The 15,017-nt window shown below is 36.2% G+C and overlaps 1 pseudogene; it reads right to left on the bottom strand.

The window, feature by feature from the left end:
• Positions 1-1,871: 1,871 nt before the first annotated feature.
• LOC107960173 (L-type lectin-domain containing receptor kinase IX.1-like) lies at positions 1,872-8,848 on the bottom strand (annotated as a pseudogene).
• Positions 8,849-15,017: the final 6,169 nt, after the last annotated feature.

A 15,017-nucleotide genomic window follows, 5' to 3' on the forward strand; every position in this document is an offset into this window, starting at 1 on the left:
ACTTTCAGAATAATATATATATTGATTCGACTTTCACACACATAGATTATAGTAAGCTTTATAAAAATCAATAAATAATTCATTAGCAAATTTTCATTAATGTTTACAACAAAATCACATATTCACTACGAGCTGTTTTCCTGAGCAGTAGTCACTAAATTATTTATAACTGGAGCTACAAAACTCCAAATCACTTGCCGTTAATTTTCCCTGAATATATACTCATATATCTTCCATCCATTAAATTTTCAGAATTTTAGGCTTGGCCAATCAATACCAGATTTTTCTTAAAGTTTCCCCTGTTTCACTGTTTGACTAATCTGACCACTCTTTACTACGAATCAAATTTCTCATTTTACAGAATTCAAAATGTGTTGTATTTGATTTCATTTGAAACTAGACTCATTAAGGAGTTTAAGCATATAAATTTTATCTTATAATCATTTTTGTACAATTTATAATGATTTTCTAAATACAGAACAGGGAATCTAGTAGTCATTTTGACTCAGCCCCACAATACTTCAAATATCTCAAGATCGGTAACTCTTTTGTTTTTATAGTTTCTTTTGTAAGAAAATAGACTCTTCAAGCTTTAATGACATAATTTACTAAGCTTCTAATTCAACTCCTACAAATTATGGCGATTTTCCAAAATCACCTTACTGCTGCTGTCCCCAAGCAGATTATTACCAAATCATATGCTAACATTTGCATTTCACCTTAGTAGCTAGCTTAGCAAACCTTAATTTAACATATAATTGTTCATAACACAATTAAAGCATCCTCTCCATTCCATCAATTCAAAACACATACATTGCCCAATAGTATCCAAAATCATATTCGGCCTTAGTACACATCTTGTTAGCCGATTTTTCTCCATTTAGCAACTAATGCACATATGTGCTCATTTGTTAGACTCTACTTCACCTAACTACCATTTTCTTTTTCATCAAAATAACATGAACAACAACCATTTCTTGAACATTTTCTCTTCAACAATTCTTCATAAAACATAAAGACTATAACCCAATCTCATCCTTTAATAACTAAAACCGAATGCTCAAGACACCACACCATTTCAAATTTTGGTCATGGGTTAAGCAAGGAACTTGATGACTAACAAAAAAAAATGCTAAAAATCCAAGAATCATCCTTGAACTTACCTTGATTTAGCTAACCACCATAGCTGAATTTTTCAAAGCTTTTCTCTTCTAGGTACGGCAATGAGGAGCAAGGATGGAGAAACTTTGGTTTCTCCTCCTATTAACTAGTATTTTATTAACCTTATTCCTTATTTTATTTTTTTCTAACATACCTCACTAAGCCAACATGTTCCCAACATGTTTCCACCCATAGCATGGCCAACCACTAGCTCAAATTTTGCGTAATTTGACATGCAAACCCATCATTTTCATAACATGCATTAATAGACCATTTTAAATTAGCCTATAATATTTTCACCATGTCTCATATCGATCCCTATTTAATAATTTCTCATGCAATTGGCAAAATTGGAGAATGAAACTTCCACATACTCATGTACACACATAATAAGCATGGAATATGGAAATTAATTATTTTTATGACTCGGTTTTGTGGTCCCGAAACCACTTCCCGACTAGGGTCAATTTTGGGCTGTCACAGGAACTCAATATATAAACCAAAATTTAACTGTAACCAGCAAAGACATCCAAGGCAAACATTTTAATCTATCTTTATGCCAGAACGAAAACGGTTAAGCTACACTTGGATGGAACTAAATTCTTCTCGGTAACTATACAAGTGGTGTTTATGCATCAACATGAAATGTCAAAACTAAAAAGAAAAGGAAAATGAAATTAGAAGCACATCCAGATGAAGGCAAGTCATGTTTAATGCCCCAAATCCATGCTTGAATATGTAATTGAAGGCTCAGAGGAGGAGACTGATGATAAAGATACTTGATATGTAGGAACAGGCATCTTGACTGGAACGGTGATTCCAAACAAAGAACTTGAATTGCTTACCTGATTGATGGCCTTGAATTATAGTCGGGGTGAGCACACCACAGTCCAACAATCATCAAAGACTCCACTTCTTTCTCATCAAATTCCTTGCCCAACTTATCGTCAACAGCCAAAATTAGCTCTCCTGTCCCATAAAGACCCCAAGTCCACTCAACCAATCCCATGTCAGATTTTCTTCTAGGGTCAACAGATTTCCTTCCAGTTGCAGTTTCTAAAAGGACTACCCCAGAGCTATAAACATCTGATTCCTTACTAGCCCTACCTGTGCTTATGTACTCTGGAGCCAAGTAGCCTATAGTTCCAGCCAATCCAGTTGTTTTAGGACCTTGCTCATGGTCCATGAGTTTGGCCAATCCGAAGTCACCAAGCTTGACATTGAAACTGGAATCAAGCATTACATTGCTTGATTTAATGTCTCGATGCACCACACACTGCTCCCACTCTTCATGAAGATAGAGAAGTGCAGATGTCAATCCAAGCGATATTCTGTACCTCACAGACCATGTCAGTGGACTTCTCCTACCAAAGAGATGGGAATCAAGGCTGCCATTTGGCATGAATTCATAGACAAGCATGAAATAATTTTTATCATGGCACCAACCAATTAGTTGCACCAGATTCCTGTGTCTCAATTGGCTAATCACCTTCACTTCAGTTACATACTCTTTTCTCCCTTGTTTGGACCCACTTGAAATCCTTTTAACAGCAACCTCCACATCCAAATCATTTAGGTAACCCCTATAAACTGCACCAAAGCCTCCCTCACCCAACTTTCTTTGCTCCGAGAAGTTACTGGTAGCTGAGGGAAGATCAGTATAAGAAAACCTTCTTGGTCCAGCTCCTCTTTCAAGATCATCATTCATTGATGTCAAGTTTGTTGTTTCTGGTGTTCTTTCGCATGCTTCTTCCTTTTCCAAATTATAAAAGCTATAATTTTCCCAGTTATCAGAACACCCACAGGAACTACAATACCCAGAACTATTCTAACATTTCTTGCTTTGTTGCCGCTTGTATCCTCTATCACTGTTAAACTTGAACTGAATTCTCAAGATTGGAGTGTATGCCTCTCTACGTACTGACCTGTAGCAGCTGAAAATCCAACCATGACCCACTCTGGTAAAACCTTCATTAGATCGATTTGATATGAAAGACTAGAATTCTCTCGAGGGTTATTGGTCGTTTGATAGCTCCAAGACACACTTAAGTTCTTAGTAGTAGCGTTGTAGTTAATGACTACATCTGCCGTATCTCCACTATGAAAGCTAGCATTCCATCTGGTATAATTTGTTGAAGAAATTGAGTTTTTATTGAAGCAATGGTTAGCATGTAGCAATCACATGTTTTATTATTATTATTATTATTATTATTTGGATGTAATGATGTAACTTAGTTGTATTCCAACTAAGTTTGTTAGTGGTAGTAGGTGGTGATTTATTTTAAGTGGATGTAATGATGAAACTTAGTTGTATTCCAACTAAGTTTGTTAGTGGTAGTAGGTGGTGATTTATTTTAAGTGGATGTAATGATGAAACTTAGTTGTATTCCAACTAAGTTTGTTAGTGGTAGTAGGTGGTGATTTATTTTAAGTGGATGTAATGATGAAACTTAGTTGTATTCCAACTAAGTTGTCAAGTTGTAAGCTTGTATAAATAGGCTTTATGCCATTTTAAAAAAATGAATGAATTCAATCAAGATTTCATCCATATACTCTCTATTTTAGCTTTGCTTAAAATTTATTTCATTTTTCTTCTTTGTTTCTGCCGCAAGTCTCGATTCTTGCTCGGCAAGCTTTTTTTTGAACCTTGCTATTTGTTGCACTTAGCTCCAACAATTGGTATCAAGAGCCTATTTCTTAAGGGATCTGTTATACAATTTCATGGCTTCATCAAGCTTTTCACCAGCTGCACCTCAAGTCTTCAATGGAGAAGGCTACCACATATGGGTGGTTAAAATGAAGACCTACCTACAAGCTTTCGATCTGTGGGAGGTAGTCAACTCAGATGTTGAACCAGAGCCACTTAGAGGCAATCCAACAGTGGCTCAAATCAGGCAGCATGCTGATGAGAGGACCAAGAGGCACAAAGCCATGTCTTGCATCCAGAACTCAGTGTCAGATGTGATTTTCACAAGGATTATGGCCTATGAATCACCAAAACAAGCCTGGGACAAGTTGCAAGAGGAGTTTCAAGGGACAGAGAGGATAAGGCAGCAACAGTTGCTGAACTTAAGGAGAGATTTCGAGAATTTGAAGATGAAGGAAGAAGAAACTATCAAGCAGTACTCTGACAGGATTATGGCTGTGGTTAACAGCATAAGGCTCCTTGGAGAGCAGCTCAAGGAAGCTAGGATAGTGGAGAAGGTTATTGCAACTCTGCCCGAGAGGTATGAGGCAAAAATCTCATCTCTCGAGGACTCAAGGGACCTGTACACCATCTCCCTAACAGAGTTGATCAATGCTTTATATGCTCAAGAGCAAAGAAGAGCAAGCAGACTGGAGGAGCATCAAGAAGGTGCCTTTCAGGCAAGAACAAACACTGCCTACAAAGGCAAGAAGGCCTGGAGAGACAAGCCAAGGACTGATGTTGCAAGAAAAGAGGGTCAGACTTGCAAGCACTGTAGAAGGGCTGGTCATCCAAAAGAAAAATGCTGGTTCAATCCAGATGCTGTATGTCAGCATTGTAAAAAGAAGGGTCATGTTGAGAGAGTCTGCAAGAGCAAGGCCAAATCAAGGCAGAGTCAGTTTCAACAGAAGAAAGCTGAGGCTCGAGTAGCTAAGGAGGACAGTGACCAAGAGGAGCAAGTCTTTGCTATGTTATGCTCAGCTGCTCAAGAAAGGTTCTCATCTGGTTGGCTTCTAGACAGTGGATGCACCAACCACATGACACCTGATGCTGCAATCTTCAAGTCTTTAGACAGAAGCTGCAGAACTAAAGTGAATATAGGAAATGGACATTTTATTCAAGCTAAAGGCAAGGGTGATGTGTTAATATGCACCCCCACAAGTGCCAAAGTGATTTCAAATGTGCTTTTGGTGCCTGAAATTGACAGAAACCTGCTCAGCATAGCTCAGTTGCTGGAGAAAGGTTATTCTGTTGTGTTCAAAGACAACCAATGCCAAATCAATGATCCAAGTGGATCCAAGCTGATGGCAGTTCCTATGGCTAATAAGAGCTTTGTAGTTGACTGGACCAGGGAGTCAGACATTGCCTACACAGTCACATCAGATGAATCCAAGCTTTGGCATCAAAGACTGGGACATGCCAACTTCTGATCGATGGCTCGAATGGTCAGAGAGGACTTGGCTGAAAACTTCATCAACTCAGTGGATCATGATGATGTGTGTGAAGTGTGTCAGCTAGGAAAGCAGGCCAGACTCCCATTTCCCTCGAATCAAGCCTGGAGAGCCTCTGAAAAACTCCAACTGATGCACACTGATGTGTGTGGCCCTATGAGGACTGAGTCATTAAGTGGAAACAGGTACTTCATACTATTCATTGATGATTTTTCAAGATATTGCTGGCTTTACTTCCTAAAACAGAAATCAGAGGCGGCCTCAGTGTTTTGGAAGTTCAAGACTGCTGCTGAGACTGAAACAGGTTGCAAGCTGAAGTCCATAAGGTCTGATAATGGGACTGAGTACACCTCAGCTCAGTTCCAAGCCTTCTGTGATAAGGCAGGCATCAAACATCAACTTACCAACACATATACACCTCAGCAAAATGGTGTAAGTGAAAAGAAGAATAGGAGTTTGATGGATATGGCCAGGTGCTTGATGATTCAGAAGAATCTGCCTAAAGCACTATGGGCAGAGGCAGTTAACACTGCAAACTACATTCAAAATAGGCTTCCAACCAAGGCCTTGGATCAGAAGACTCCATTCGAAGCCTGGTTTGGATTCAAGCCATCACTGGCTCATCTGAAGGTCTTTGGATGCATCTGTTATGCTCATGTACCTGCTGTCAAAAGGGACAAATTGTCTGAAAGGGCTCGACCTGGTATTTTGGTGGGCTACAGCACTGTTAAGAAGGGCTATAGGATCTTGGATCCTTCAACAAAGAAATTTTCACTCAGTAGGGATGTGGTATTTGATGAAAAGTCATGTTGGAACTGGGAAAAACATGAACCTGAGGAAGTTTCAGAAAGACTTGCAGCAGATCAAGCTGAGCTAGATCAAAATGTTCTTGAAATGGACATTGATGATGAACCAGTTAAAGGAACAAGACCATTGACTGAGATTTATGAAAGAGCTCATGTAGCCATAGCTGAACCAAGCAATTTTGAAGAGGCTGAAGCTCAGCAAGAGTGGAAGCAGGCAATGGCTGAGGAGATTAGCATGATTGAGAAGAACCAGACCTGGGAATTAGTTGAAAGGCCAGTTAAAAGGAAGATAATTGGGGTGAAATGGGTGTACAAAGCCAAGCAAAATGCTGATGGTACCTTGAACAAACTGAAAGCAAGGCTAGTTGTCAAGGGGTTCAGTCAGAGGTATGGCCTGGACTACCTGGAGACCTTTGCACCAGTTGCCAGGCTAGACACCATCAGATTACTGATTGCCTTAGCAGTACAGCTCGAGTGGAAGATCCATCAACTCGATGTGAAATCAGCCTTTCTGAATGGTTTCTTAGATGAAGAGATCTATGTTGAACAACCACAAGGGTTTGAGATAGCTGGCAGAGAGCATATGGTCTACAAACTGAAGAAGGCCCTATATGGCTTAAAGCAGGCTCCAAGGGCCTGGTACAGCAGAATCGATGGCTACTTGACTAATTTGGGATTCGATCGAAGCAAGAGTGAGCCAACACTGTATGTCAAGAAGCAAGGGACACAAACACAGCTCATTGTATCCCTATATGTTGATGACCTGCTGGTGACAGGAGGAGATCGAGCAGTGCTGGTCGATTTCAAGACCAAGATGCAAGAAGTATTTGAAATGTCTGATCTAGGGGAAATGTCTTATTTCCTTGGAATGGAGGTGACTCAAGCACAAAATGGGATATTTCTAAGTCAGAGAAACTTTGCCACAAAGATTCTGACCAAGTTCTCCATGCAAAACAGTAAAGCAACTAAAACACCTGTTGCTGTTGGAGAAAAACTATCGAGCCAAGGTGATTTTGAGAAGGTTTGTGAAACAACCTACAGAAGTCTAGTTGGTTGTTTGTTATATTTAACTGCCACTAGACCAGACATAATGTATGCTGTAGGATTGCTCTCAAGGTTCTTGCATTGTTGCAATAAAAAGCATTTACAAGCTACTAAGAGAGTGCTTAGATATGTCAAAGGCACTTTGAGCTATGGTTTAAGGTACAGCAAGGAAGGAAATCTGAAGCTGGTTGGCTACACTGATAGTGACTGGGCTGGCTCGATAGATGACATGAAAAGCACCTCAGGGTATGCTTTCAACCTTGGTTCAGCCATGTTTTGCTGGAGCTCGAAGAAGCAAAGTCTGGTGGCTCAATCTACTGCTGAAGAAGAATATGTGGCAGCTGCAAGTGCTGTCAACCAAGCCATTTGGCTAGGGAAAATCTTAGCTGATTTGAAAGTGCATCAAAAGGAAGCTACTGAGATCTTCTATGACAACCAATCTTCAGTTGCAATTGCTAAAAATCCAGTGTTCCGTGGAAGAACAAAGCATTTCAGCATCAAGTTGCATGTTGTTCGAGAAATGGAGCAAGCTCAGGAAGTGAAGCTGATCCATTGTAATTCTGAGGATTAACTTGCAGACATTTTGACTAAAGCCCTTGATGTCACAAGGTTCGAATGTCTAAGAAGGAAGCTAGGTGTTTGCTCCATGCAAACGAAGGAGGAGTATTGAAGCAATGGTTAGCATGTAGCAATCACATGTTTTATTATTATTATTATTATTATTATTATTATTTGGATGTAATGATGTAACTTAGTTGTATTCCAACTAAGTTTGTTAGTGGTAGTAGGTGGTGATTTATTTTAAGTGGATGTAATGATGAAACTTAGTTGTATTCCAACTAAGTTTGTTAGTGGTAGTAGGTGGTGATTTATTTTAAGTGGATGTAATGATGAAACTTAGTTGTATTCCAACTAAGTTTGTTAGTGGTAGTAGGTGGTGATTTATTTTAAGTGGATGTAATGATGAAACTTAGTTGTATTCCAACTAAGTTGTCAAGTTGTAAGCTTGTATAAATAGGCTTTATGCCATTTTAAAAAAATGAATGAATTCAATCAAGATTTCATCCATATACTCTCTATTTTAGCTTTGCTTAAAATTTATTTCATTTTTCTTCTTTGTTTCTGCCGCAAGTCTCGATTCTTGCTCGGCAAGCTTTTTTTTGAACCTTGCTATTTGTTGCACTTAGCTCCAACAGTTTTCGTTTATCCCAATATGACTACTAATACCAGTTGGATCCCATTCAGGATTTTAATACGTGTCGAACTCAACGTGAACAATTTGGTTCTGAGATGAATCACTCGTTGTTGTGTTAAATAATCCCAAAAAGCCACCAGCTGAATTTAGTGGGATTTGAGAGCCAACAGGAGCAAGAAAGAAGACAAGTCCACTGCCATAATCTGAACCTTGAATAGAAATGTTAAAGGAGAAGCGGGTACTGAAGTCGGTAAGCCTTCCTGTGCTTGAGTCCCAAATTGGCACATTCTCAGCATATGTTGCCCTTCCAACTCGGTTTATATAATTGATAAGGTTAAACTCAAATGACTCCAACGGAAGGTTTTGCATCACCTTGATAGAGAATGTTGTTTGCATTTGAATCAAAGCCAGGTAATTGGAAATTTAGTGAATTGGCAAAGGGGAGAGTGAAAGGAAATGGAATCAGAAGCGATGATTGCAGCAAGTTGATGAACCAAATCGCCATGGAAATAGAGAAGCAAGGAGAGATATTGCAGTCAGACAGCATATAAAAGAGAAGTTGAACCAACAGAATCCGCAAATGAGATAAATAAAAAATAGTTAACTTGATGCTGAAGTTTCAATGACCAGCTTTATTTTATGCTGAAGTTTCATGAATCATAAATATATATAGAAAAGTTGAATTTGTGAACCTATTAGAATGGCATATAATAGACCTATTATAATATATATATCTATCTTCCAAAGGAAAATTTGAATTTAAGGAAAACTGTGTCTTACAAAATCATATTGACATTTTTTGACTGAGGATTTTATTCGAGATATATCAGCAACAAAATTTTCTAATAATCTTCCTCCATTAAATCAAATAAAAATTTATATGAGATTAACAAAGATACTTTCTGACTCAGGGATGGTATAAGGATATGTTGTGTGAAAAATGGTATAAGGACATTTTCTGACTCAGGGATGTTGTTGATAAACACCGATGAGATCACCATTTTTAGTACACATAATTCAAATTTTTTGATTAATTACGAAAATGACTAAAATTAAAAATAATGTACATAAATAATTTAATTTTTACAGTTGCCAAACATATCAGTGGCACTGGCCCCCTATCATCGGCCAACGTTTGCATTAAAAAAAAACAATTTTTAGTGGTGCCACCAGATAAATTGGTGACATTGGACTAAAGTGTAATTATATGAAACATTTCATAACGTTGCCTACATAAGAGTACAGGGGCTTAATAAGCAAAGCTAGACACGGAAGGCCCAAATTAACGTAGAGTTGCCACTAATCAATTAGGGTTAGGTTGGTTAGCCACCTATCGTCTAAAAATCTAGAATTAATACTAAAGAAAAATCCTAAAAGTTTAGACTCGATCCCATCAGCAAGTTTCGGGTTTGGGAGTACGGTTACGTGTAGGGAAGGTTATAGCACCCTACAATGCCTATCCGGGGATAGTCCTACAGGTTCTTAAGAGCTAGATTTTTTTTATTTAAGCATATTAATGTCTTAATTTACGCTAAAATCTTATGGAAATCTTAAATAAAAACTCTAAAGAAAATGTAACACCCCAATCCCGGCCCGGACGTTATGGCCTTATTCAACGTGTCACATTGAAGTGCTTTAGTGAAAACCGTGTTTTCATTGAAAACCCTTCTTAAAATAAAAGAAATTAATTATAAAAAAAACTCCTTTCAATCACTTGTTCAAAACATATGATTTGATGAAAATAAGTCACTTTAAAATTTTAGTTGTGGAAACGTAGAAAAGACATACTATAGTTTAAGAAACCATGTTCAACTTCTTATAATTACATCACATAAAAATAATAATCCAAGTAATAACAAAATGGAAGGCCTTATTACAATCCAGTTCTATCCCCCTTCACATCATGCGGGGATATAAATATCGACCCACCGAACCGGTACATCAATGGTAGCCCGATTGCGGAACTACCTTCATTTACATGTTGGGCTTAAAAGCCGTCGGTGGACCCACGATTGCCAAGCAACCCTGCGATCTTCATATACTTCCTCCGTTCCATAATTCTCAACCCATATGCAACCTAAGCAGAATATCATATGTATGCAGCAGATATACATGTCACATCCATAAAACTTACATTCAACACATAGGCGTATGGGTATTTTGGTAATTTTCCTTTTATTACGGTTTTCACTGACCTTGGCTCGTTAACAAATCCCGTGGGCTAAGATGAACGAATGCTATGCACCAGGTAGGATTCCAGAGAAGAGGAGGTGAGCCATTAAGACCGCTTAAGTACCAAGCTCTCCCTAGATCCAATCCTAAACATGCATATACCCGTTGCCACACCTTAACCTTATGACTTGTCCACGGGCTTCATAATTTAATTAAGTTTTATGTAGTCATCATATACTAGGCCCAAAACCCCTACATACATGCATATGGCCCACTTGGCCCAATCTCATTTATATGGCCCATCAGGTCGAATTCACATTCATATGGCCCATCAGGCCCAAATCACCTTTATATGGCCCGTTAGGCCCAAATCACCTTATATTCATGCTCTCACACACAAATTTTCTATCACATAGCATCAATTATCAAATTTTGCCTATTATGGGCCCAATAGCCCATCGGGCCCATTAAGCCTATTCTGGCCCAATTGGCCAAATCACAGCTCAAGTCCATGGAATCGCCCATGGCCCTTAGACAACCTATCAGCTTCCTCCTCACGAGTGTTCGCGCACTCGCAAGACTACTGCAGCCAAACTTTCGGCTTTTGCCGATCTACTTGTGTGTGCAGTATATGTACACACCTGGTAAGCAAGCGTGCTGCGATTCCCTTAGTCACCAACCTACAAACGATATCACCCTTCAATTAATCGCATGCTTAATACATATCTTTACTAAAACCAAAACCTCACCTTAATTTTACCTTGCGCGATAAGTATAACAGCCCCTTCTTAAATCACTAACCACGACCAACTCCTAGATCTGCACCAATCTTAACTATTAAAACCAGAATAATAGGTGACTCTTATCCAACACAAGTCCCCTTACCTTAACTATGAACATTCGGCCACCTTAGCCAATGAGAGAGGAATACTTACCAAAACCGCAAACACCTAAAGAGCAATTTCGGCAGAGAGCTAAAATCCGATATCCGATACTAATTCCCTACCACAGTTGATTAGAAAGAGTGAGGAAAGAACAACGTGATAGATTCTTAGCAAAACCGATTGGAAGAACAAACACTTACACTAGATTCAGTCGAAGAGTATTTGGCCCTTGGAAGATTCGGCTTTTCGGCTTTCAAACTTAGTATGGTAAATAAGGTTTATTTGGTACAAATTACAGAAGAAGAGTAGGAATCGGCTAAGCGAAACAAAGAAAATTGTGTAGAGAAATAATAGAAATCGGCACAAAGAAAAAAAAGTAAAACAAAAGGGTTTTCGACTTTTAGAGAAAAGGGTTTCCAGTAACAGGGTGAAGGAATTTCAGCATTAGCCTGGCAACCCTGCATTCGACACTTATTTATAGCCCCTATAGTTGAATTGCCTGGACACTCCCTTTGGAGTCCATCTTCACGCCACTTCCAACCTTCTAGAAGGCCAAAATTAAACTTCTAAAAACACTAAGCTAGGATTCGAACCTTGGATCTCCTTGCTAGCTACTAACGCCACCTTTCTACACTCTAAGTGGCGTCACTTAGTAACTCTTCCACAAGGCTTTTTTATGCTATTTCCCTTATCTTTATTTAAAAGCCCAACTACTTGCCAACAAGGTCCTTTTAATTATTAAACTATAATTTCTTCTACCCCTAGATTCAAACTCAAACCTTGACTAAGACCTACTATCGCGTAATTAACACTTAACCGGAATTGCAAGCACAAAAAGAAAAAAAAATTCAAGATTTCGAAATTTTTGGGGCATTACAGAAAATGCCTCCAGTTTACTTGTAACTCGATTAAGATGTGTTCACCAAACTTATCTAATTTGAAACTTAAATTAGAGATTTTTACTTTTAACGAGAACCCTAAAGGAGACCAAAAATACATTCAATTCCTAAAATTAATTCTATCTTATAATTCTAAAAAAAACAATGAATTAAGAGAAATATTAAAATTCATCTACAACTTATTTGATCTTTTATTATTATTAATTTTTAAAAGATTTAACTAATAATGTTGAAACTATCAGGATCTTCCAAAAGAATCCTATGCCGGGTTTGTGATTTATCTTACTTTAAAATTCTTGATCTAAGGTTTAAATTCGTCAAAATCCTAAAATAATATACCTTAAATAACATTTATTAGCTTTCTTAAAAATTTTCTAAAATAAAATACTTAGAAAGACTCATGATTTACAATTCACCTACAAAAATTTTAGATCTCGAATAAAGTCCTAAAGAATATTTACATATTAATTTAAGATTCTAAAGAGGAATCCTATACGATATTTAAAATTAGTTTAAAACTCTAAAAAATATCTTACATGTTATTTATAATTTTTCCAAAGTAAATAGCAGATAAGATTTTAAAGAGGAACCTAAATTCAAATGTAAAAACCTTATGGTTTCATTAAAATGTAACTCCTACTTAACTAACCTCATGTCAACAATTATAGGATAGAAAAATGACCTGAAGTGCTCTCTTTTAAAACAAATAGTAATAAAATAGGAAAATTCATTAAATTGGATAAAGTTAATGAAAAGTTAAAACTCTTTCAAAAATGGCAATAATAAAAAAGAAAACTTAAATAAATGAAATAAATAAGACGTTGAAAGAAAACTTAAATAAATGAAATAAATAAGACATTGACATGATGATGATGATGATGATGATGATGATGATGATGACAATAATACACCTTATTTATAATACAATAAAATAATCAAACTAACATAATTAAATAATATTAAAATGCATGTAAGGGGAATGTGTAAGAAAAATATAAATATATATGGACATGAAAATAAATAAAGACAAAATAAGAATAAATAAAAATTATCCAAGTGTGAAAATTATAAAATATTAAAATAAAGTGCATAATTGACATTAAATACATAAGGTATAAATGAAAATGAAAGGGAAGATATAAGTGCAAATAATTTATTAAATATGGAAACAAAATGACATAACTTGATTTTGGGACTAAAAGATTAAAAAAAAATGAAGACAGAAGATTAATGTAGCAATTAATTTGTTTTTAATTTTGAAATTTCAGATTAAATCGAATGTTTGAATAAACAAATGGGTTTACACCGGAGAGTGAGGGCGATGCTAAAAAATGAAGTATTTTTTTGTAAATTTAAAAAGTAAGGGGGTGGGAATAAATTACCCATTTTTGGCACCTATAAATGAAAAAAAAACTATTCATTCTTTCATTCTAACCTCATTTTTTTCCAAAAAAAAAAAACTTCTTCCTCTTTCTCTTCCTGCTATGTTGGTCATGACTCCACCACCGGAAAGCCCAACAGCTCTTCGGCCTCTGGTGGTGGAGCCGCCGCGTACGGTGGCCAAATTTTTTTTTTTTACAAAATCAAAATTTTCTTTTAAAAAATCACTACTTTTTTTTATAAATCAAAACTTTATATCAAAATAGTTGAAAAAGATCTAAACTTTATTTTAAAAAATTTGAACTTTTCCTTTAGACCAAATAACATATTTTTATTTTAATAATCAAAACTTTCTCTTTTTTTAAAAAAAATCAATATTTTTCTGAAAAATCAAAACTTTATTTCGAAATAGTTGAAAAAGATCAAAATTTTGTTTTAAGAATTTAAACATTTCCTTTAATATGATTAAAAAATATATTTTTATTTTAAAAATCTAAACTTTCTCTTTTTTAAAAAAAATCAAAACTTTTCCCAAGATCAAACCTTTTTTTTTAATTTATTTTAGAAAGGGGAAGGGAAAAAAGGGGATTTTTGGGGCCTCTAGGGGCGGAGGACCGACGTTCCGGCGACGTCCCCTTTATCTGAACCAAAACCCGATCCCTCAAGATATGTATATGGCAAAAAAAGAAAAAGAAAAAAAAAGAAATTAGAATGCTTCTTCTTCTTGTTGTTTTACCTTTTTTTAAGAAAAAAATATGAAAAGTCTCATTTCATTTTTTTTTTCATTTCATTTCATGTATATGTATTGTTTTTTAATCTTATTTATTTATAAAAAAGATAATAATAATATTTAAAAATAATAATAATAATAAAATAATTTGAGCCCTTGACAGGCCTAAAAAGGACAGAAAAAGAAATTAAAAACAAAAGCCTCCATTTGACCAAAATCGGGTGGGCTTCGAACAAGCCCAAGAGAGAACAAATATACAAATGAGCCTCCAATTGGGCTCGAACAAAAATGGATGTCTACAAAACGTTCAGGATCTAATGAAGCACTTAACCTTTAGATTGTCTGAAAAGGGTGACATCTATTGGCATGGTGGCACCAAATTTAATGATTTCCAACTTTTAGTCTATTTGCATATTAAGTTTATCCCCTTTTGAAATTAAATTTAAATAGCCTTTAAATTTTTTGAGGGATATATTTGAGCAATTTAAATAAAAATGTTATATAGTTTTTAAGTTTATTGTTTTAAAAAAGAAACAAGAAAGGCTTATTTTTGTTATTTTTATAATTTTAAAGGTTATTTAAATTTAATTTCAAAAGAAACATACCCCT

Source organism: Gossypium hirsutum, chromosome A11 (assembly GCF_007990345.1).
Source record: "Gossypium hirsutum isolate 1008001.06 chromosome A11, Gossypium_hirsutum_v2.1, whole genome shotgun sequence".
NCBI classification, from domain to species: Eukaryota; Viridiplantae; Streptophyta; class Magnoliopsida; order Malvales; family Malvaceae; genus Gossypium; species Gossypium hirsutum.